The sequence below is a fragment of the Canis lupus genome, chromosome 24 (assembly GCF_048164855.1).
Source record: "Canis lupus baileyi chromosome 24, mCanLup2.hap1, whole genome shotgun sequence".
Classification (NCBI taxonomy): Eukaryota; Metazoa; Chordata; class Mammalia; order Carnivora; family Canidae; genus Canis; species Canis lupus.
In genome coordinates, this window is record NC_132861.1 from 27,920,052 (window position 1) to 27,943,013 (window position 22,962).

General features: G+C 47.2%; 1 protein-coding gene across 2 annotated transcripts in view; it reads right to left on the reverse strand.

The window, feature by feature from the left end:
- Positions 1-22,030, reverse strand: part of GATA4 (GATA binding protein 4) — an 85,368-nt gene extending 63,338 nt beyond the window's left edge. Inside the window, exon 1 of one of the 2 annotated variants that reach the window (XM_072796062.1) lies at positions 21,831-22,030. The gene's annotated coding sequence lies outside the window, so the exon portion shown is untranslated. The remainder of the gene's footprint in view (positions 1-21,830) is intronic. The other variant, XM_072796067.1, reaches the window with a different exon arrangement.
- Between the last annotated feature and the right edge of the window lie 932 nt (positions 22,031-22,962).

The following is a 22,962-nucleotide window of genomic DNA, read 5'->3' on the forward strand; positions in this document are numbered from 1 at the left end:
AGGGATGAGGTCAATCCGGAGGCGAGGGCTCCCCGCCCCCACCCCGCCCAGCTCCCAGGGAGGCCGGTGGTGGTGACCGGGACACCAGCGGCCGGAGGGCTGGAGCGCTGCCAGTCGTCAGACCCCGACGCACAGATCGGGGGACTTGTGGGGCCACCAGAGACACGATGTTCCCATCGCCAGCTCCGGCGCGTTTCCGCCCAGGCTGCCCCCTCCTCCGCCAGCCCCGGCACCCTTCCCCTGGCTACGGAGCCCGAGGTGACCCGGAGCTGGAGAAGACGCCCAGGCAGGCGCCGCGACCTGGCGCGGCCGAGCGAGAGACAGGAAAGTGTCAAGGAAGCAGAAGCCCAAGTGCGAAAACAGCGGGGGGGGGGGGGGGGGTGGAGAAGGCGGGGGCGGCAGGGGGTGCTGGTGCTGGTGGCTGGAGGCCTCGAGCTCCTCCACGCCCGTGGGCTTCCCCGTAATGGACAATAACATCGCTTCACACGCCATCACCTCACACTTGTAGCAGGTGCCCACAGAGAATGGTCTGGTCGTTCTTCTAACGCCTATCCCCGCTTGGAGGTATTTTTTATTTGGGAATGATTGGGGGTTTTTGCAACAGCAGGAGGAAAAGGGAGGCATGGAGCTTGCAATAACTAGACTGACGTATTTCTCTTCAAGGATATGAATTAAACTTCTGACACGAGAGAATAAGACGACCAAAAGATCCCTGGCATTTCATTTCTTTCCCACCAGCTTCAACTTTCCCCCACATTCGGCGGGACATCTGCATGCTTGATTGAAAGACGAGGGTGCTCTACCTTTAAAGTGTGCTTTCTTCTACAACCCCAGGCCCTCTTCGGCAGAGGTGCTAATAAACAGCAAATTGCCACAAGGCAAGGAAGTACAGGGAGACTAAGCAGGAAGCCAAGGTCTGAGTGAAATAGAATAATCAGCATCTAGATAGATAGGGGCCGGGCGAGCTTTTTGCTCCTCGGAGTTGCTGAGCTAACCCCAGCACTCTTTGCTAACCTTCTCCCATCCTTCCTCCTTCATCTCCTATCATGCAGCCTCTGGAGCTGGAGTCTTTCTCTGGTGAGCAGAAGAATCTCCCACCCACCCTCCATGAAGTCTCCGGAGAAACCCACACTCTGCTCGGAGGACTGAGAGCAGATAGTATAAGACACAGCCTCCTCATCAAAAGCGATCAATTTCTCAATTGCTATGTGAAAAATGTCTTTACTTCCGTTTCAGAAGCCCTAAATTCTCATCTCGCCCCCCACCTTTCTCTCTTTCCATCCCTCCCAGGTTCTGTAGCTAGCACACAGGCATTCCTCCCCAGATTCATTCATTCATTTCTTTTTTTCTCTCTCTCCCTCCCCACCCCACACTTCCATATACCGCTGTTGTCAGGGACTCTGACATCCTCACCCCAAACTCTTTGAATGTGGCTGTTTAGCAGATGTATTATTCTCAGTATGCTTCAGGATAAGACAAGCTAAATGTAAGTTATGTTTTATTTATTTATTTTTAAAGATTTTAGGGGATCCCTGGGTGGCTCAGTGGTTTAGCACCTGCCTTTGGCCCAGAGTGTGATCCTGGAGTCCCGGGATCGAGTCCCATGTCAGGCTCCCTGCATGGAGCCTGCTTCTCCCTCTGCCTGTGTCTCTGCTTCTCTCTCTCTCTCTCTCTCTCTCTCTCTCTCTCTGTGTGTGACCATCATGAATAAATAAATAAATAAATAAACAATCTTTAAAAAAAGATTTTATTTATTTGACACACACAGAGAGCACAAGCAGGGGGAGCAGCAGAGGGAGAGGGAGAAGCAGGCTCCCCTCTAAGCAGGGAACCCTATGCGTAGGCTCCATCCCAGGACCACCCCCCCCCCCATCATGACCTGAGCCCTGAAGGCAGAGACTTAACAGACTGAGCCACCCAGGCACCCTGCTGGTACCCTCAAAACCTACAGTTGTTTACATAACTGACCCAAACTTAAAACCACAGAAATGATCCCCAGCTGGGGAATTGATAAGAGGATGTACATCCATACAACAGAATACTACTCAGTAACAAAAGAGAATGAAATGCCAATGCACACAACAAGAGTGGATCTCAAACACACAAGAGGCCAGACTCAAAAGACTAAATGAATCCATTTAGATGGCACTGATAGGGGTTGGGGGGGGAGAGGTGACTACAAAGGGGCAGGAGGAAATTTGGGGGAGTGCTGAAAATATTCTCTATTTTTAGATTGTGGTGGTAATTACACCATTTGTGTGTTTATCAAAACACAAAGAGCTGTACACTAAAAAGAGTGAATTTACTGTAAGTAAATTTCATCTCAATAAATCAGATCCTTCAAAAAGCAGAGGGAAAATAGAGTTTTGCTGGGGTAGCATAAGATTCTTTAGCCCCTATACTCTCCCCCACACACACCCTCCCCAGTCTTGTTGCACACACCCATCCCCAGTCCTTAGCGAGACTCCACATCCCTGGTACATGTTCAACTCCCACTTAAAATACTTCAGAAGAGTGATTTATATACAGAAGAAAGTTTTGCATCTCTTTCAAAAGGATTCAATTTCCAAGGTTAGTCCTCCCTATTGCTCATCCTTCCTCGAGGCCAGCAGGAAATACTACAGCAGTCTATCTTGGACACAGCTCCAGTGCCTGTTTCACACATGTCCCATGCATGCATCCATGTTTCACAATGGGCTGCAGGGAAGGTGACATGTGAAGGAGGCTTATACTGTTCTCTCATCCTGAGGGTCCTGGAGCCAGGTATCAGAAGCTCAGAAATTGCTAAGTCACTTGCAGCAACAACCGTCACTCCCCAGGGAACCTACCAGGGCAGTAGAGGATGGAGAGTGAAAGACCTAGCTGGCCATCTGTCTCTCTAGACAGACTGGGTTTTGTCCAGCTGATCCCATGAGGCAAGAATAAACCAAACCATGGCCTTGCAAAAATGAGTTTACCACTGAGAGTAGGACTGTATTTCTAAATGGACTAAAGGAAAAGCATTTGCTGAAATGTGGCCTTTCCTGTACATGATTCTACTCAACCCTCACAACAGTTCTGTGGAATAAGTCATTTTGACTCTGATTCTTACATCAATTTTCATTACACTCAGCTGCAGTTTATGATGTGCGCAGGGATGGGCAACCATCGGGTGGATGGTAATGGGAAGAAATTGTGCCCTGTGCCAGATAAAACCACACTTTGTACTTGTATTTTTCAGAAATCATAGTCTAGTGAAGATCACTGGGGAGCCCAAAAGCCACTGATTGCCTGGGCCATACAATGGCTGTGCTACCTTCCCTGCTCAACATAAGTGTGTGTGTATGTGTGTGTGTTGATGTGTATCCTTCCCCAGAGTTGTTGATAATATCATTGTTTCTAACTCCAGGCAAACCACTGTGGTCATGGGGGTAAAATAAATGTTAGAGTTAACAGACACCTGTTGATCATTGGCTTTAATCTTATCCTTTTCACTTGAATTAAAAAAACCCAACACTAATAAAACACCACCCAAACCAAAAACAGAACAAAACTCTACAAAATATTGTGTTTCCTGTTATAAACAAAGCAAGCAGTTTGGCTTTGTCCATTTCCCTGTTACTTTCATCCCATCCCCATCCTTGCAGAGCTTGCTAATTAATCAGTGGAAGAACCAAAAGGTGAGAAAGGAAGGAAAGATGTGAAATGGATGCAGGAATCACAACTAGAAGAGCATGGTGGCAGGCAACATTCTGGGGAAAAAAGGAAAGGAATCCTGAGGACCACCAAGGATCTGATCTTACTCCCTGGGAGGCCATGGGTAAATCAAGGACTGGGGCTGTGGGCCACAGTCTTCCTCTTATGAAATGAAATTGGACACCGTGATCTGATAGTGCTTTCAGCCTGGATGCCTTCTGAATCTGAATTATTTAAATTCTCTTACAAGTGTTGGATTCATAGAGTGAACATTTATTGAATACTTACTATGTGCCAAGCACCCTGCAAACCTTTGGAGTGATGTAAGATGAACACGAGTCTCTACATTCAAACAGTTCAGATCAGTGAGAAACGGTCCAGCATAAAAGAAGAGAGAGAGAGAGAGAGAGAGAGAGAGAGAGAAACGGTCCAGCAAAAAGGCAACAAACAGAAGAAAGTTCTGGAACAGATAAGTGCATGAAGAGAAACCATGTAAACTCCTTGTGTGTGTGGGGGGGGTAGTTGGGAGGGAGAAGTAAATTATTTTAAGGAACTGTATTATTTGTCAGTGTAGGTGTCCCAGACCTAGGGATGTAGTGGTGGCCTGACATGGGAATAGGAATTGCGAGGACCCTGCACGGTTCATGCGCTGACAGGCACACCCCAAACTTCCAACTTGCACGACCTTGCCCATTCCTTACATTTGATGCCAAACATGTATATGGGGTCATGGCTCCTGCAGAGTGCCAGGGTGGGGCTGGCGCAGGGCCTGGGAGTCCCCGTGGGGAGATGTGGGCTCTAGTTCCTATTACCACCCGGCAGTGTGGCCTCAGGCGTGCCCAGTCCCGGACACTGCCGGCGATCTGGCTCTCAGTTTCCTCATCTGTGAAATGTACAAGTTGAGCTGGATCATTCCTAAGCTCCCTTGCAGCTCTTTAAAAACAAATGAAAACATCGTTAAAAGACACTAGGGTTGGGGCAGCCCCGGTGGCTCAGTGGTTTAGCGCCGCCTTTAGCCCAGGGTGTGATCCTGGAGACCCAGGATCGAGTCCCACGTCGGGCTCCCTGCATGGAGCCTGCTTCTCCCTATGCCTGTGTCTCTGCCTCTCTCTATGTGTGTGTCTCTCATGAATAAATAAATAAAATCTTAAAAAAAAAAAAAAAGAGGGATCCCTAGCTGGCTCAGCGGTTTAGCGCCTGCCTTTGGCCCAGGGCGTGGCTCCCTGCGTGGAGCCTGCTTCTCCCTCTGCCTGTGTCTCTCTCTCTCTGTCTCTCATGAATGAATAAATAAAATCTTTAAATAATAATAATAATAATAAGAAGAAGAAGAAGAAGAAGAAGACACTAGGGTTAGGACGCCTGCCTGGTTAAGCCTCGCCTCTGCCATTGGCTCAGGGCGGGATCCCAGGTGCCAGGATCGAGTCCCAGGCCGGGCTCCTGCAGGGAGCCTGCTTCTCCCTCTGCCTCTCTGTGTCCCTCATGAATAAACAAATAAAATCTTAAAAAACAAAAACACCAACTTAGGCTCAAGAGGTGGGATAAAGTCAAATATTTGTTGATTGATAGAAAAATGCTTCCTCCGAGCCACGCCTGTTGGGGCTTCCCTGAAGTCGCCAGGCCCCCTGGTGCACGCGGCCTCCCCGGGCCTCCCTCCTCCCGCGGGTGCCCCGCGCCTCCGCCCGCGCCGCCGGGGTGATGGATGGCCGCGGAGCCGGCGGCCCGTCAGGCCTTATTGATGAGGTGCGCGCTGACGGCCTCCGCGTAACCCGAGGCGGCAGGAGGCGAGCGCGGGGCGGCCGGCGGCCGCAGACTCCGCGGCGCTCGGGGTCAGCCCCCGGCCGGCTCCGCCGAGGGGGCGGCGGGTGCGGAAGCGCCTCCCGGGCCTGGCGCCCCGAGCGCGGGGCCCGCTTCCTCCGCGCGGCCGCCTGGCTTCCCGCGCCCCCGCCCTCGGGGCCGCAGCCTCCCCGGCCCCCGCCCCCCACCCCAACCCTCGGGGCCGCAGCCTCCCCGGCCTCCCCCGCACCCCCCCGCGCCCGCGCCCCGACCTCCGCTCTTCCCCCCGCGGCGAGGCCGGTGCAGGCGCCCGGACAGCGGGGGGGCCCCGGGGCTGCCCTAGCTCCCGAGCGCCTTCCCAGGGCAGGGCCGCGCCCCGCGAGGCGGGACTCCACTGTCTAGTGTCGGGGCGATGACGCCGAGCCGAGGGGAGAAAAGTCAGGACGCCCGCGAATATCCCCTCTGAGCTCGCTAGACATTTGTATAGTGAGAGTTAGGAAGACAGGCAGGTAAATGAAAGTGAGTACACCTACGCGTAAAGATGTAATGTGCCCACGTGGCATCCCCCCCCCCCCCGCCCCATTTTTGGACACTTTTTATTTTTTAATTGAGCAAGCTTTTAAAAATAGATTTTATTTATTTATTCATGAGAGACAGAGAGAGAGAGAGGCAGAGACAGAGGGAGAAGCAGGCTCCATGCAGGCAGCCCCATGTGGGACTTGATACTGGTACCCCAGGATCACGCCCCTGGGTCAAAGGCAGACGCTCAACCGCTGAGCCACACAGGCGTCGCGGTTTGGTTTGTTTTGTTTTGAACAATAGCAAAGACGCTTCCCTTGCTCTCATTGTAAAAAACGATGGAGCTTGGTTCATTCTCACGCTTCCTACTTAATTTCTTCCCAGTTTCTCCTTCTTCCATCTTGCTTTACCTCCTTTTCCATCCCCTGCCTTTTCAGAATGAGAAGAAAGGCTGCACGGCCCCTAAGGTGAGCGACTGAAGGCTGCAGAACAGGGGCAGGTGGCTTTTCGTTCCTCTGCCTTTCTAGTGAAAGCGCCCAGGGTCACCTCCTCTGTCCGAGCAGTGAAGGTGAGGATCTGGACATGAAGCCTGCAAAGCACTTTCAATTAATGAGAAATAAAGGCCTAAGTCAACAGGGGAGGCAGCTTAACCCCAAGAGCTAAGGGGCACAGTTGTTTTCCACACTTTGAGGCAGGGACTAGCCTTGACAGGTAGAGTCCGAATTCTGCATTAGATGTAACTTAACAACTGGAAAAGGGGTAGTCTTTCCTCTGGGGGACAGTAGAGAGAGTGGTGATTGATGTGGCCCAAGAAACTCATTGGAGAATGCAGCTTAGGCCAGGAGAGTCCGGGTTTAGGCAGCAGGTGGTAGAAGCTCGTTGATCTGGGAGTCCCCAGTCTTGGGTTCTAATTTGACAACTGTTACCCAGTGAGTGGCAGGACTGCAGGCAAATCACTTAACCTGTCTAAACTTTAATTTCCTGTCCATAAGATAAAGAGACTAGACCCCTCCCTACATCAACATTTGTAACTTGGGGGCTCTAGAAGTAGGTATCAGTGCCCCCCAAAAGCTGTGATACAAAGGGGCTCACTCCTGGTCCTGCAAAGTGGAAGGGTGGGAATGCCAGGCCTTTAAGTCTGAACCTAATCTTAATGAGCTTGTGGAGCAAGGAACCCAAAATATGAGGCCAGTCTGAGTGTGTATGATAAAAGGCTTGGACTGCAGATGAAAACTTCAATCCATTTACTAGGCAAACATTTATTGAGTAACAGCTAACACTGGGCACTTACCATATGCCAGGCATGGTGCCAAGTCTGTTGCATGGATTGATGAGCTCATTTATCCACACGATCACTCTGTTTCCCCCATTTTATAGATGAAGAAACTGAGGCACAAAGTTATGAAGTAACTCACCCAGCTTGATAGGTCACGGGGCCAAGATTCACAAGCAAATAGTTTGCCTTCAGAACCCAAACACTGCCCATATAAAAAGGCACTGGTTTATATGGACACAAAAGGGAAAAAGCAAGGGCTTTCTTCTTATATATCCTCCTTTAAATTTTTTAAAAAATACTTTAAACTTCCATTCCCAAAATCAATCCCTTCTCTCCCTCTGGTTTCACAATGCTTAGTGCATTGTATTTCAGCTCACTGTCTCCCCATGTCTGCCTGTCTACATCTCCCCATCTCCCAAATTTCACTCTTCTTGAGGGCAGAAAGCCTATATTTGATATTCCATAGTTCCTAACAGGTAGTGGATGTTTTAAGAAATTTATTGAAGGCACCTGGGTGGCTCAGTGGTTGAGTGTCTGCCTTTGGCTCAGGTCGTGATCCCAGGGTCTTGGGATCCAGTCCTGTATTGGGCTCCCCACAGGGAGCCTGCTTCTTCCTCTACCTATGTCTCTGCCTCTCTCTGTGTGTCTCTCATGAATAAATAAATTAAATCTTTAAAAAAATAAGTCAAAAATAAAAGAAGTTTGTTGAGATAAACTCAGAAAATTGGAGTTTCAACTTGTCATTCCATAATATAAAATCCCTGTCCTTTATGACTGAAGATGTAGTATCAGGGATGTGACTGAAACACATGCGCCATGGTCTCTTCCACCCAGTGCAAACATAGAAAAAAAGCTCACGTGCAGAAGACATCATGTGACACCTCACCAGCATCTCAGCTTGAGTGCACCTGTTGTGGGGTGACTATGGCTCCATGCATATTACTGGTCTCAGGACAGCCTCTCTCTGACACTGACATCGATGTGGTGTCCTGGAGTTGCAGGGACAGCAAAGATTCTGGTCCAATACACTCATTTACTAGATGAGGCAGTAAGGACCCAGAAAGGGCTACAGACTTATCCAGAGTCACATAGCTATTGCATGGTAGGGGTGGGAGCAGGGGCTCTGGGACTCTGCTTATATACCGTGTTCTTCCATTTCAAAATGCTGCTGTAGGAACTGATATCTCCCCTCTATAAATCTGAACCCCAAGGCCACGCTTTCCTCACCCTGATAAAATCACCAGGGTGAGAGTATTGGCGATAAGGCAGCACTGAGCTCTGGGGTAGTCTGGGAACCTGGTTAGCACTGTTGGCCCCGCCCTTTCCAGGAAGGTGGCAACAGTGACCCGGACTAGTCCCCAGTGGGGGCAGGTGGGGGTATGAAGATGTGATACAGGGTCTCAATGAATCATAGCCTTTCAAAACTATAGTCATCTCATGACCCTCTTAGAGTGAAGATAAACCATCCAAAAGGGGCACTCGATACATTTTTACATTTCCAAACTGAATATCTTCCAAATATCTTGTGGAGTCATAAATATTCCAGCCTTCACAATAAAGAAAATAAGACAGCAATGTTGGAGGGCACATGATGGGTAGGGTTCTGGACTTTATCGTTGTTTTGACTCCCACCATTTCATAGGGTGATCCTATGTTCCAGTTTATGCCCACCATCCTGGGTAATTGTCAGTAGCACATATAAATCAGTTTCACATAAATTAAATGATCCCTCTTTGTCACTTGAACTCTCTAAGCCTCAGTTCCCCATCTACAAAGTAAAGGGTTTTGAGTAAATATCTTTCATTTTCTTTTCTCTGGAAAATGCTTCAATTTTATGAATGTGGGGCTCTAAGAGAAGTCTCATAGCTTCTTTTGTCTAGGCAGCTGAGAGCAAAGTCACTTATGGATGGGTGATTGCTGTTATTGACATTGAACTTTGGGCTTCAGGTTCACCAATGACAAACTGGGATTGATTAAAAATAATAAAATAAGCCAGCACTTCGGAATAACCAGAGCTCACCTCCCAAATAAGCAAATCATGTTATTTTTTTTCATTTTTGGGATATGTTACTTTATGTTACTGCTCTTGGCACTCTTTGAGTCCCTCCTCCATCTCTCTACCAGTTTGTATTTAATATCTAGCTAAATGGGAGAGGATTTTTTGATTTGGTTCTTAATTGGGTAATCAATTCACTGTCTCCTGTTTGTTTTATGAATTTTCCCCTGCTCATGATGTTTCCCAACTCCATTCTCATGATAAAGAAATGGTGTTGGGGACAAGGTTGTGGCAAGGCCATCTCCTTACTGTGCTCCTTGTTATGGCTACCCCAGCAGTCAGGCAGTCTCCCCTTTCCTCCTATTCTCACATAAACATCCCCCTTATACCCGCCTGACTCTTCGAAATGCAAGTGCATGTGTATATATGTGTGTGTGTATGCTTTATTTTGTCACTTCGTTAAGCTTAAAATAAGTCATTGATGGCTGTAATAATATTTAATAATGCTCCAGATCTCCCACAATGCTCTGCACAGAGTAGGTGCTCCCATATACTTCAAAAAATTAATTATGCTTGAAGAAATCTGGAGACTGAATTCTCTGTATAAGAAATTGTCTATTTGTAAAATGCAAAAATCTGCCTCAATTTCTCTCTTTTTTCACATTTCAGGAAACCTCAGGCACAGCCACATTGTAAACGTATGGCTTTGTAAACCACTTTATTTTTTACTGTTTTGATCTCACATGTGTGGAGGCTCTTAAAGTGCTATTTACTTCACTTTATACCTTGCACCTTGGAGAGGCTGGATGATAAATGAGAGATGAATAATTCCTTATTGCTACTTATCTGCTAAATCTATAAACTAGTGTCAGCATTTACTCAGTTGGGTTTAAAGCTATGTCTGGTATACTTATTAACCTGCTTAAAATAAGCCATAAAAATGGGCTTGGTAGGCAGTTTTTTAAACTAATTTTTAAAAATCACATTGGTCATTTTCCACTAACTCATGGGGTAACCTTTGGCAAATCACTTAACCTCCTTGTGCTTCACCTGCAGAATGAAGGGGGTGGGTTCCTAGATCAGCTGTAAGAGACTTGCAGCTCTGTTATTCCTAGATTCCATGATTTTCAAATGAGGAAATTAAGGGATCCTGATAACACCTATTAGAACAATTACAGATTAGTTCATATTCATGTCTCAAGAATCCTTGGCATATCCCTGGTGGGTGCGGGAGGCAGCACTTGGTAGTTATAGCAGAGCATTTTCAGTTGTATTCTGTTACTTATTAGTACTGTGACCTTTGGCAATGCAGCACTTCTGAGTCTCAGTGTCCTCATCTATAAAATGGGCACAATACAGTGATACACTGATTACTCCAGAGAGCAATCAAATGTGAAGATCAAGTGTGACATATATGTAAAAGTACTTTGATGAATATTATTCATTGTCCCCAATTTACATACGAGAGCAATTTACAATTCGAGGTACTGTTTGGTTAATCAGTTTGTAGCAGGGCCAAGGGAAGGATTATTTGACTTGTCTTATTCTACTTTTTTTTTGTCTTATTCTACTTTGATGACATGTTGAAATCATTTACAAATTATATAAAGATTACATAATCTTTATAAAGCGAATATATAACAGTTGAGTCTTCAAGAAAAACCTGTGTCTGATGAGACATTTCTGAGAACGCTAAATGGCATAGTGATAAGAAAATCAGTCAATATCTTACTGGCCTACAGACCTAGGAACTCCCAGTTTCTCCCAGTAGAAAATAAAGCATTTTCCAAAGGCTTCGAAAATATGTACCCTTCCCAGCTCTGGTTTTCCTCATACCCATTGCTTTGGGATACACTCTGGCCAGGCAAGAGTACATGTGGTCTGCCCAAGGCTTTGGGTTTGATTCCCTTCAGGGACCTGTGAGAGAAAGCCAGTTGTTGCTGAGGATTTTTGTTGTAGAGAATTCAGTCAGCAAAGGTGTCTGGAACATGTCCCTGTGAGAATTATTCTTCAGGACAGTACTACCATGTCTGTACTGTGCAGGGGGCTAGCAAATGTGATATGAAGATAAACATGATGCTTAACTGGGTCCTGCTTGCCTTGTAGAGGAGAAAGGCAGAGATGAACAGTCTACAAAACTGTAATCCTGGGATCCCTGGGTGGCGCAGCGGTTTGGCCCCTGCCTTTGGCCCAGGGCGCGATCCTGGAGACCTGGGATCGAATCCCACATCGGGCTCCCGGTGCATGGAGCCTGCTTCTCCCTCTGCCTATGTCTCTGCCTCTATCTCTCTCTTTCTCTGTGTGACTATCATAAATAAAATAAACTGAAACTTAAAAAAAAAACTGTAATCCTATAAAAATTAAAGTTCTGTGGTTCTACCAAAATTCTATTCAGATTCCCTTGTGGCCTGCCAAACAAACAAAGGCTGACCTCAATGTTAAAAAAATTTTAAAAAGTGGGGCGCCTGGGTGGCTCAGTTGAGCATCTGCCTTTGGCACAGGGCCTGATCCTGGGGTCCTGGGATCCAGTCCTATATTGGGCTCCCTACAGGGAGCCTGCTTCTCCTTCTGCCTATGTCTCTCTGCCTCTCCTGAATAAATAAAGAAGGAGAATAGGAGAGGTATTTTAAGTCTATATTTCTACTATACTTAGACTACAATTTTTGTTAAATGTTTACTTGCTAATTAACAACAATGAAACTGATCTTTAGTTTGATGTTACTTTTATCTTCTGTTGACCAAATGTGCCACATTTTAATTAAAAATCTCAGTACAAGGTCTTTTGAAGTTTCACTAAATTTTAGTACATACTTTTTAAAAGATTTTATTTTTAAGTAATCTCTACACCCAATATGAGGCTTGAACTTACAACCCCGAGATCTAGAGTTGCACGTTACACTCAGTGAGCCAGCCAGATGCCCCTAAGTTTCCCTAAGTTTATGGTGGGATTTTGTTCCTTTTTGTTAATATTCTCCCCCCCCCACACACACACAAGCTCATTTCACACTCTGCTTATAAAGGGGGAGGAAAGCAGCCTTCATCTTTATAAAGTGCTACTCCTTTTAATAAATTAAAACTATTTCAGTTCAATAATGGGAGCTGACAGTCATTGAAACATGTCCTGTAATTCATATGGTCTTCAGTCCCATTCTTAGGGGTTAACTTTCTTGCTTTCACAAAGGTCTTCTTTTTGAACACCCTCTCCAGCTTTGGGGCACCACCAAAGGTCTGTCTTCCCTCCCCTGTCCAAGCTCTCCTCCCCTTCTCCGGGGTCTGAATAATCAGCTTTTATTTGCAGCTGGACCAGCACCTGGCCTTACATTCCAGCACACTCTTCTGCCAGCAAAGGGAGTTTTGAGAAGAGGAAAGTTACAAGAAGTTAGACTATTGTTTTCAATTTCAGAAACACTCAAGGTTACAAGTGAAATTCTGAGACAATCTGGATGGCTGTGAAAAAATTTTCTATAGGGGGAGGGGAGACCTCTTTGTGGAAAAATCACTCCTACCAATGGTAAATGTCTTCATCCAGGAATCAAGAGTCCGAGACTATTCTTGGAGTTTGAGTCCATTGAGTTTTCGAAGTCTAAAGCAGAATTCTCTAAAATGGATATGCTTTTGTCATAAGCACAATAGTCACAAAATCAAAATCATAGGAAGAGACATATCTTGGATTTGATCAATCCTCCCCACGCCTCTCAAAACATCTCTTTTTCTAATGTCAAGGAAACAGGAACTCATTGTAATTCATTTGGAAAATACAGGAAAGCATATCAAGAAAGAGAAAATCTATCCTTCACTGCATCAGCCAGAAAGAACCACTGAGAACATTTGTTTTCTCCTTCCTCCCACCTCTCTCCACCACTTTCACACCGTATAGAGTGTTTTTGCAGTCTATTTTTAATTTTTTTAAATACGACAATTTCCATGTCATTACATATTTTTAAAGATTTTATTTATTTACTTATTTATTTGAAAAAGAAAGCACGAGGGTGCGGGGAGGGAGACGAACAAGCAGAGCATGGAGCAAGCCCTGCGCAGGGCTCAATCTCACAACCCTGAGATCATGACCTGAGCTGAAGCCAAGAGTCTGGGGCTGGCTCTACTGACTGAGTCACCCAGGCGTCCCTCTGTCATTAAATATTTTAAGGAAACAGTGTGACGGCTACATTATAGGTTTTGCGTTGTTTATGTAAATAAACTCTTACTGTTCATAGTTTGTGTTGTTTTCTACTTTTTGCTATAATAAATAGAAGTTTGATGTGCCCTTGTCAAATTGACATACATTTTGGTAAGTAGGGCACCTCATAGACCTCTGATTCTTTCCTTGGGGTAAATTTCTTTTTTGGGGCGGGGTGTAAATTTCTATTACTGGAAAAGTGGGCCCAAGAATGTGAACACTTATAGGGTTTTAGATCTGTATTGCAAGATTGCGTTCTAGAAATGTTGCATCCAAAATTTCCACCACCAGCAGCACTCAATTTTGGGCCAGATAACTTAAAAATACATCTATCAATTTTTCAGGTAAATTTCCACATTTTATCAGACAAATTTAATTTCTTAAGGGCTTTGAAGCCAGAGGTAAGAAACAAACAAACAAAGCCAAATGAAATCAAGGAGGAAAAAAAAAAAAAAAGAAATCAAGGAGGGACATTGATGCCCAACTGAATGAATCACGCTGTAGAGACTATTTCAGGGACTGAGGAGAGGTCCTGTTTGTCTTGTAAAGTTTTTTTTTAATTTAAAAAAATATTTTATTTATTTATTCATAAGAGACACAGAGAGAGAGGAGAGACACAGGCAGAGGGAGGATAAGCAGGCTCCATGCAAAGAGCCCGATGTGAGATCCCGGGATCACGTCCTGAGCGGAAGGCAGATGCTCAATTGCTGAGCCACCCAGGCGTCCCTGTCTTGTAAAGTTTATGGGAATTTCAAAATATAAGAAACTGAAGCACAGAAATGTTAAGAAATTTGCCCAAGTAACACAGCCAGTAAGTAGTGCAGATGAGATTCAACATATTATTGTAACACTGGAGTCCAGACTCTTACCACTGACCCAGGGACAATTTGCACTTAGTATCTCATCAAATCTAAAGTTTCCAGAACATTCTTTGTCATGAGCTTATTGTCCAGAAGTTGCCTTTTGTAGCCTTTACCTTTTTAACCAGCAAATGAGAATAATCTCAGATTATGTACGAAGGGAAAATTTATCTTGGAAGAAGGTGGCACTCAACTATTGAGAAGCACATTCATACATCTTATTTCTAGGATATGCCAGAAATAGAAGAGAAATAATTTGCTTGCGGTCACCCAGTTTGCAGCTGGTTGCATCAGGACTAGAATCCAGGCTCTGGTGATTCTTTGGCTATTGCCTATAGTGTTTTCTCTGCCAGCAAATATCCTCTGTGGGCAAGTGAAGATTTGCCTAAGGCCCATAGAGCCTTAAAGTTTCATGGGGTTAGTGTCTAGCAACTGGGATTTCCCTCTCCAGGAGAAGTCTGAAGGGGAAGTGGCACAGCTGGGTTAGTGGGATGTGGGTTGCAGCACCATGAGGGGCTTAGCACCCTGAGTTTAGGTGTGGGCAGGCAGAGATGATCCTCTCTCAGGGAAAGACCTGCCAGTCCAGTGAGTCACTTTCAAGCGGAAATCTCAGGCAGGAGTGATTATTACTAAGGGTAGAGACTGTTGCTGGCCTTCTGGGGAGGGGATTCCTGCATTGAATGGAAGGCTGAACCAGATAACCTCTGGGGCCCTTCTAGCTCCCGACCTCTCTGATTTGTATGTGTTGGAGTAAAGAAGTGAGCAGTCACGGGACTGGAATAGTTGATTTAGGGTCCCACCCCAGTCGCCAGTGGAGTTCTCATCTTGGGCAAATAATTTAACCTGTCAGTACAAGGCACAATGCCTGGCCCAGAGTAAAGCTTTGTAAATGTTTGCTGAATGAATGAACGAAAGAATGGAGGATGGATTTAAGTCTCCCAAGTCCGGAGGAATATTGGTGAATATTGGATTCTTACAGTGCCCTTTGATTATTGTGGAGTTTGAATGAGACTATGTAAACTATATATTGAACTTCTTAAACTATATGTTGAACTTCTTAAAAGGAAATTTGATCTGCCAAACCCAAAGGGATTCTAATTCATTCTTATACTGGCAAAGGATAGAAATATAACATACCAGCCTCAGGAAGCCTACTTCGCAGTGGTCAGTTTTGAGCCCACACCAAACTCTCTATTTCATTAATCCCTCCTGTCGCCAAATGGGGCAGCTCAAAGCCTCCCAGAACAGGGTGGGGCAGCCAGATCGCATCCCTCCCTCCACCCCCGCCCCGGATAAATGCCGAGGTCTAATGGATTGTTCAAGCTGCTGTCCAGATTAGATAGCAAGCCCCTTCGTTATCGCGGCTGGAGCAAACTCGGGCGGCCACTAGGATGAGAGCTTTCTAAAGGCAGCCCCGAGAAGCCTGGGGAATCCAGAGGGCAAGAGAGAGCAGAGAGCTGCTGACAAATCCTGGGGCCCCAAGGCTGTTTCCACAGAGCGCCTCTTCCCAGAACTTGCCCCGACCCTAAATCCTGCCCCTACTCCCATAGCATTTAAGGAAGCAGGTATCCGATGCGATTGGTTGTTACTAAGACAGTAACTTGTAGATTCTGCTTGTTAACCTCAGAGAAGGTGGGAACACTTGAATGACACCCCCCCCCCTTGATACCAGAGAGATGCTTTTGCACAGTGATGACTGCATCAGAAGGGCTGTACCTTTCCTCATTTTTTGTTGTTCCTGAGTCACTGCAGGGGAAGCAGAGCTGACTTTCTGATTCTCCCTTCCTAATTCTCCATGGTCAAGTTTTTACCGGTTAATGACCCTGTTTTTTTAAGGAAAAGTTTCTTTAGAGTTTTAAGTTTCTTAAATAAACCTTAAGGTTTTTTTTTCTTATGAGCTATTTTTGTCTTCAGTCATTATCCAAAAGCAAAAAAAATCTACTATTTATCAACACTTATAAAAATAAAATTTCATATACGCTCTCACAACAAATTCTACATAAAACAATGATAAATGCTCAAATCATTATTTATCTACAAGGATATACTAATTGTTCTATCATTATTATGATAGAGCTACTGTGATATAACAGAAAGCAAATAAAATCTTAGCTGGTGAACAAGGAAAAGTTATCTATTTATGCCATATCAATTTCCTGTTAAATCTTACAGTTAGTGAAAAGCCATAATAAATGGTGTGGCAGGACAAATCATCTGGCTCAGTATGAAATGTTTCTACAACATTAAAAAAAAAACTCTGCATCATGTTTTCTTTCTTTCTTTCTTTCTTTCTTTCTTTCTTTCTTTCTTTCTTTCTTTTTTTTAGTGAATCAATCTTGGTAGACATCCACCTATGAAAATGATTGTATAGTGTGGTATTTTAGAGGTGGAAATTTAAGACCTTTCTTAAGGGCAAACAACACAGCTACTGTGTAGTTTAATATCCAGAAATTAAGATAAGTCGCCAACAGGATGGCTTCTGATTCACCCAATAAGACATCGTTATCCAGTGAGTTCTGCATGCAAGGATCACACTCAAATTAATTTAAAAACGAATTTACCATGAGGAGTAAGGATCTACGGTTGGGATGAGAAAAGAGCAAGCGAGAGTCGGGGGATTTTGGATTTTAAAGGTGGCACGAATATCTGGGAGCACCCCGGAGTCACTAAAATCAGCCAGGTCTGCAGCCGCCAAGGACCGGCAAAAGAGAAAGGTACTCAGGTAAAAAAAAAAAAAAAAAAAAAGAGGAAGAAGAAAGAAAGAAAGAAAAGAAAAGAAAAAAGAAAAAGAAGAACAAATTTTATAGATAAAGAACAAAGTAGAAAGGGGAAAGGATTTTGATTAAGCAAGAAAAGGAAACTCAGGAATTGAATTGGAGGGAGGAGAACGAGAACCAGAGAGGGAGGTGGGGGTGGGTGGGGATGAACGAAAGAAAGGAGAAAACAAGGAAAGTTAAGACAATACTAAACGAATAAAGAAAATCCCTAAGACCTGCGGGTAGGGTGGCTGAGGGAGAACAACACATCACCGCATCTAAAGAAAAGGCAGCAGCCATTCCAAACCCCGCCCTGTCAAACAGCGACCCCGGGCACGCCGCACCGGCGCCTGGACACGCGACCCCCGCGCGGGCTTCGCTCTGGGGGCTGCGGCCACCGCCCCCCGCCCTCCCCCCCCCCCGGGGGGGCTTAGCGAAACGTGCTTTTGGAAGGCTCTGCGGGCAGTCTTTTCTCAGACCAATTGGACGGGTGTTGGGGAACGGGCGAGTGCGCGGCCCAGAAATGATAAAAAGACTGTGCTCTCCCCCCAGAACTTGAGCTTGCCCAGGCCTGGGAATCCAGTGGCTTCTGCACAAGCCCCTGGTCCCGAAGCTTCGAGAAATCTCTACTTCCGGCCCCTGCGCCAGCCGGGGACCGTGCAGAAAATGTTAAAGCTCTTCAAATCGGGCCGAAGGAGACTAACCCCAATTCCGTGTTGGTAACCACTAAGCCCACGAGCTAGGGGTGCCATCCGCGCCCCTTAGAAGCCCCCCAAACCCGGCCCAAGAAAGGACTGAGGCAGTGCCTTGCGGACGGGAGTCGGGTCCGCGGAGACCCTCGCTCGACTAGGTCACGGGGAGATGTCTTTCTGCACAGGGATGCTGCCGTGCACGACAGCCTAACTCGGGCTAGGGCGCGCGCGCGAGGGATACCCGTTTTGTTCAAACTCCTACTGTAGTTCTTGGCCTGTTCTGGGACCTTACGTGGGAGCCACCGGGTAGGCAGCAGAGGGACGCGGCTTCCTTGCGCCCTTCGCAGCCCAGACCAGACGGGGCACCGCACTGGGGCGAGCCGGGCCAGGGTCGCGCCAGCCCCCGCACTGGGAAAGGCGCGGGCGGGCTGTGGGTGGAAGCCCTGCCCACCTTCTCCACCTGGGTGTTGAGAATCCCCCGGGCTCGGAGCTCCCCAAAAAGGGTCTCCCGCGGAGAGAGCGATCTGGGACCCGTTTTGAGCAGCATCAGGCCCAGGCCCGAGGTCACACGGCTGATCCCGACCTGGACTCTGGGGTCTGCGGCCTGGGCTCTGTCGCCCACTAGCTCTGCTCGGGCACACTGGGTCCCGCCGGGATCCCGGGGTTGGAGACGCGACCCTGGAGACCGCTGGAGCGACACGCACCCGAGGTCGACCTGCCCTCTGCGGCGCCCTAAAGGTTGAAAGCCTTCAAACCAACCTAACCGCAGCCTCGCCAGGGGTAGACACGGTTAGAGGCAGTTCCGCTGCAAAGTGGCATTGCAGGCAAACGGTCTAGCTCGCTTGCAAAGACCCGCGGGTTCTAGAACGTGGTGCCGCGCGCCGGGGTTTCCTCCAAGCCTCGGGCGGCTGCAGCAGCCCCGTTGACCACCACCGCCTCCTTCCCCACCTGCTCGGGCTCTGCGCCCACGGCCGCGCCGCAGGGACCACACGCCCGCACCTTAAGCGCACCCGAGGCGGGAGCAGCCTTCTTTGGGGCGCCCACGGCAGTTTTCCGCGAGGGCGGCGTGCTTCTCAGTGGGGTTTTTTCCTTTGGGGAGATCGCCTCCAATGCGGATTGGCAAATGGTCTGAGCCCCCTTTGCGGGGACACCCCGGCCATGTAACTTTGGGCAGAGTAACTTCTCCCAATCTTTCTTCTCGTCTTGCGGGGTGTGGGAGAAACACCACCTCCCACACGGAGATGAATTCGCAAACTTTTAAAGCGCCATTCAGAAGGGATTGCAATTGATCACTAATTAATACATTTTTTTTTTACTTTAGGAGCAATTATCTGCCTCTTTGGGGGTCCCTGAAGCTTTACTGGGTGTTCCCCTTATTTGGGAGTGTCCATTGCCACCACCCCCCTCCCAGCCCCCATTCTGTCCCTTAAAAAAAAAAGTTACTTTTCATTTCCTTCTCCAAACTCTCCACGCGGTTAGGACTGTTCGCCCCAGACCGGGCCCATGAAGGCCAGGGACACTTTCTAGGTCGTGGGTATCCCCGCTGGGCCGCGCGCGGGGACCCCACCCAGTCCGCGGGTGCCCACATTGGGAGCTCAGCAGTCCTCGGTTCCTTTTCATTTCGCCGACAGCCCTAAGCCTGGTCTCTTCCCTTCCCTCCCCTGTCCTTTCCTACCCTCCGCCGGAGCCTGACGCCTCCCGGTTTATTGACCTTAGATCGGCTTCGGGGCTTTATCAGGCCCGGCGGAGTGTCCCGCGGCGCACCCCGCCCCCCCAGGGGCGCGGTGGGAGCCCTTCTTAAGCTTTTCTAGAAACCTCTTTCCTGCCCCGTCTCCACTGGGCTCCGAGAACCTACAGAGAAATCGTCTGAATTCTGGGGATCCTGGAGGGAACCGAAGCAGAGCCTTGAGGGCCACGGATATTTTCTGTGTCGCCCCTTTATAGATAACGCGGGTGAAAGTGCCTCCCTCCCTCCCAATTATTCGGATAATTGTCTTGAATCTCCACTTGGTGCTGTGTTTAGACAGTTGGAGATGGATCGTTTGAATTTCTTCAGTATCTGTCCTATCCCAGCCCTCAACGCCCTCTTCTCTACTGTCCCCAGCCCTAAAACATCTCTGGACTTACACATACAAACTATAATTTTACATCCTATAAATCACTTGGCAAATATAACTAGGCATTAGAAGGTCGTTTGAAATGGATATTTTATTGAGCTTGAGAAATAGAACAGGGATAAAGAGCAACTTCATACCATTTCCTCAATACCAGCCCCACAAAGCTGTCTTAAAATCTCCCCTCCTCCCCCCCTCCCCCCACCAACTGAACTTGGCCAATGCAAAAATCACCTTCACAGACAAATTCTTTAGAAGACAGAGGAAATGTCTATGTCACTAAAAATGAACTCCAATCTAAAAACTTCTGTAAAAAAAGTTCATGAACTGGGACTTTCAAATATCCTTTTACTCTAAGCAGATTTATCCAAATAAGACTAACAGAAACAAAACACTTATCACTATAATGGAAAAAAAAAAGCCAAACCAATTTTGTGATCATAGGTCATAGGATTCTAGCAGCCTTTCGCAGTAAGGTTTTCCCTCATTTCAGATCGGCACTTCCTTAATCTTGCCCAGCTAAAGACCTTTCAATTCCCTTTATTTTTGACAAATACGCAGAAGAGTGAGAATGTCCACTCAAAGGGGGAACATGGGAAGGAACAGGAGAAACATGAGCTGGGCAGGGGAATGATAAGTAAAGCAGATGAATGTAAGTTTTGAGACAGCTTTTGAATTTGTCTCACTGGAAGCTGGCAAGGCTTTGGGAGAGGGAAACACAGAAGGAATAATTTTCCATTCCCTGTTAATATTTGTAGTAAGTGCACAGACATCAAGAGACTTTGCACTAAATCAGACCCAATTCCCAAAGAGCACTTGATTTGTCCTCAAGAGGCTACAGAGTTAAAATATGCCCTTGTCTGTTTTTAACCTTTGGGCAAAGGGAGGAAGCTCAGACAACTGGTTGGTTTTGAACTCTCCCAGAGCAATAGCTGTTAAATAATGCTTCACTGAGAACTCCAGTCTTCTCATTCTCCACCTCTGTTTTTTCAAAGCTACTCCTCTGTCTTTACTTTTCTTTCAGACTCACCCCTTTTCTCAGTTACAACTAAAATTCAAAGCTCATTTGTCCCAACTCTAGATTTAGAGAAAGCAGAGGTAATTTTGACTTGGATGCAAAAGCATATGCAACCAAGCTCTTCAAAGCACGACAAAGCGTGCTTTGCACAGTCATTACTGTACACTTGCAAAACCCACCTCTACTCCTCCTTCCCATCACATGCCTGGCTCCAGAATAAATGAAAAATTAAACCCTACACCTAGCCTGGCTGACCCTTGACCTGTAAATAGGCAAAGAAAAATATCAGATCCTGAAGGCCGAGAGGCCTATTCGCTAACAAACCAATGAAGCCAACAGGAAACGCTGGTGAGACTTTCTGCCCTGAAAGCATACTGAGCACCTCTGACATAGATCAGGAAGGGTTTTCCTAAGCTTTCTCAAGGGGTTCTCAAGACTGAGCATCAGTGGCCTCCTGGGGTGAGGTGGTGGTGGTGGGGAAGCTGTGAGATCTGGGTGTGTTGGAAGGAGCAAAGGCAGGAGGGTCCGGGGCACCTGGTCAAATCCCTTTGAGTTTTTGTGCGGTGTGTATTTATTTACTTTTTCTTAGGAGACTGGCCATCCCCATCGATTTCTGATTGTTGGAGTGGGAGGCTGAACCCGGAAATAGAGAAACTAAAACACTACCAAGTTGTGAGAAAGAGAAACAGAGGGAAAAAGTGGGAAAGGAAGCCTTGCCCTGTGGTTTGGCCTGGTAAGAATCTCCTTTCTTCCTGTCCTCAAAGGTCTGAGAGCCTCCAGCTCATCCTCAGTCACTCACTGGTGGGTCCTTGCCCCTACCTCCCCTCTCCCCACAGGCTCCCGACTCAGCGCTCCAACCTTAACCGACCTTCTATTCCTCTGCGGGGCTGTGGGCCCTCCTGGGCTCCTCCCGGTGCCCTGCATCACCCCTCTGCCCAGACAGGGGTCCCCAGGAAGGCCAGGAAAGGACTCACCCCTGGTGGGAGCGGTGCCCCTGTAGCTCCCCGCGGGCCCAGTGCGAGGCAGACTCTCAGGGACCGTCTCAGTTCCTCAGTCTCTCAGTCTCAGGGATTCCAGGCTGTTCTCAGCGGGGTGGGAGGGAGGCGTTGTGAGCTGCGTCTCCCAGCTCCCTCGGAGCTCCCAGCTTTCCCCTCGGAATTAGATAACAGGAAAAATAGATAAGAGAAGTGGTTCATTAATTCAGCAAGCATTTTTTTTTTTGGGGGGGGGGGTATGTGTACAAGTGGAAGGAAATCCTGTTAGGGAATGAAGCCCTGGTTGGACATTTTTTTAAAAAGTCAATGTTCAGAATGTTCCAGAGATGCTTCCGGAAGGTCACTCAGAAGGACCGAGATGGACAGGAAACAAACCTAAGGAATCACTATTTGTGGGGAAAAGTGCTGACTTCACAGCAGGGGGCCCTGCACCCCAAGTCTCTCTCAGAGGCTAGTCCTGCCCTTCTGAGGAGTGGGGCTGGATGCTTCACATTGCCTGCTTAGGTAGGTGCTGTCATCCTCCGAGGGTAGAAATCACAGTCACTGCAGTACTGCTCTTCCTAGTACAGCAATACAAAATCAGAGATTTTTTAAAAATATTTCTTAAAATTTTATTTATTTATGATAGTCACACACAGAGAGAGAGAGGCAGAGACATAGGCAGAGGGAGAAGCAGGCTCCATGCACCGGGAGCCCGACGTGGGATTCGATCCTAGGTCTCCAGGATCGCGCCCTGGGCCAAAGGCAGGCGCCAAACCGCTGTGCCACCCAGGGATCCCCAAAATCAGAGATTTTTAAAGAAAGATTTTATTTATTTATTCATGAGAGACACAGAGAGAGAGGCAGAGACATAGGCAGAGGGAGAAGCAGGCTCCCTCCCAGGGAGCCCGATGCAGGATTCAATCCCAGGACCCCAGGATCCTGACCTCAGCTGAAAGCTGAGGCTCAACCAACTGAGCCACCCAGGTATCCCCAAATCACAGATTTTCAAAGCTCTTTTTGTGTCGTATTGCCTGGGCTCCTCACAACGGGAGCAGGTAGGCAGATTATATAACAGTAAGAGGAAATTGAGACAGTTGAGCTCCAAGAGGTTAGAAATGTGTCCATGGCC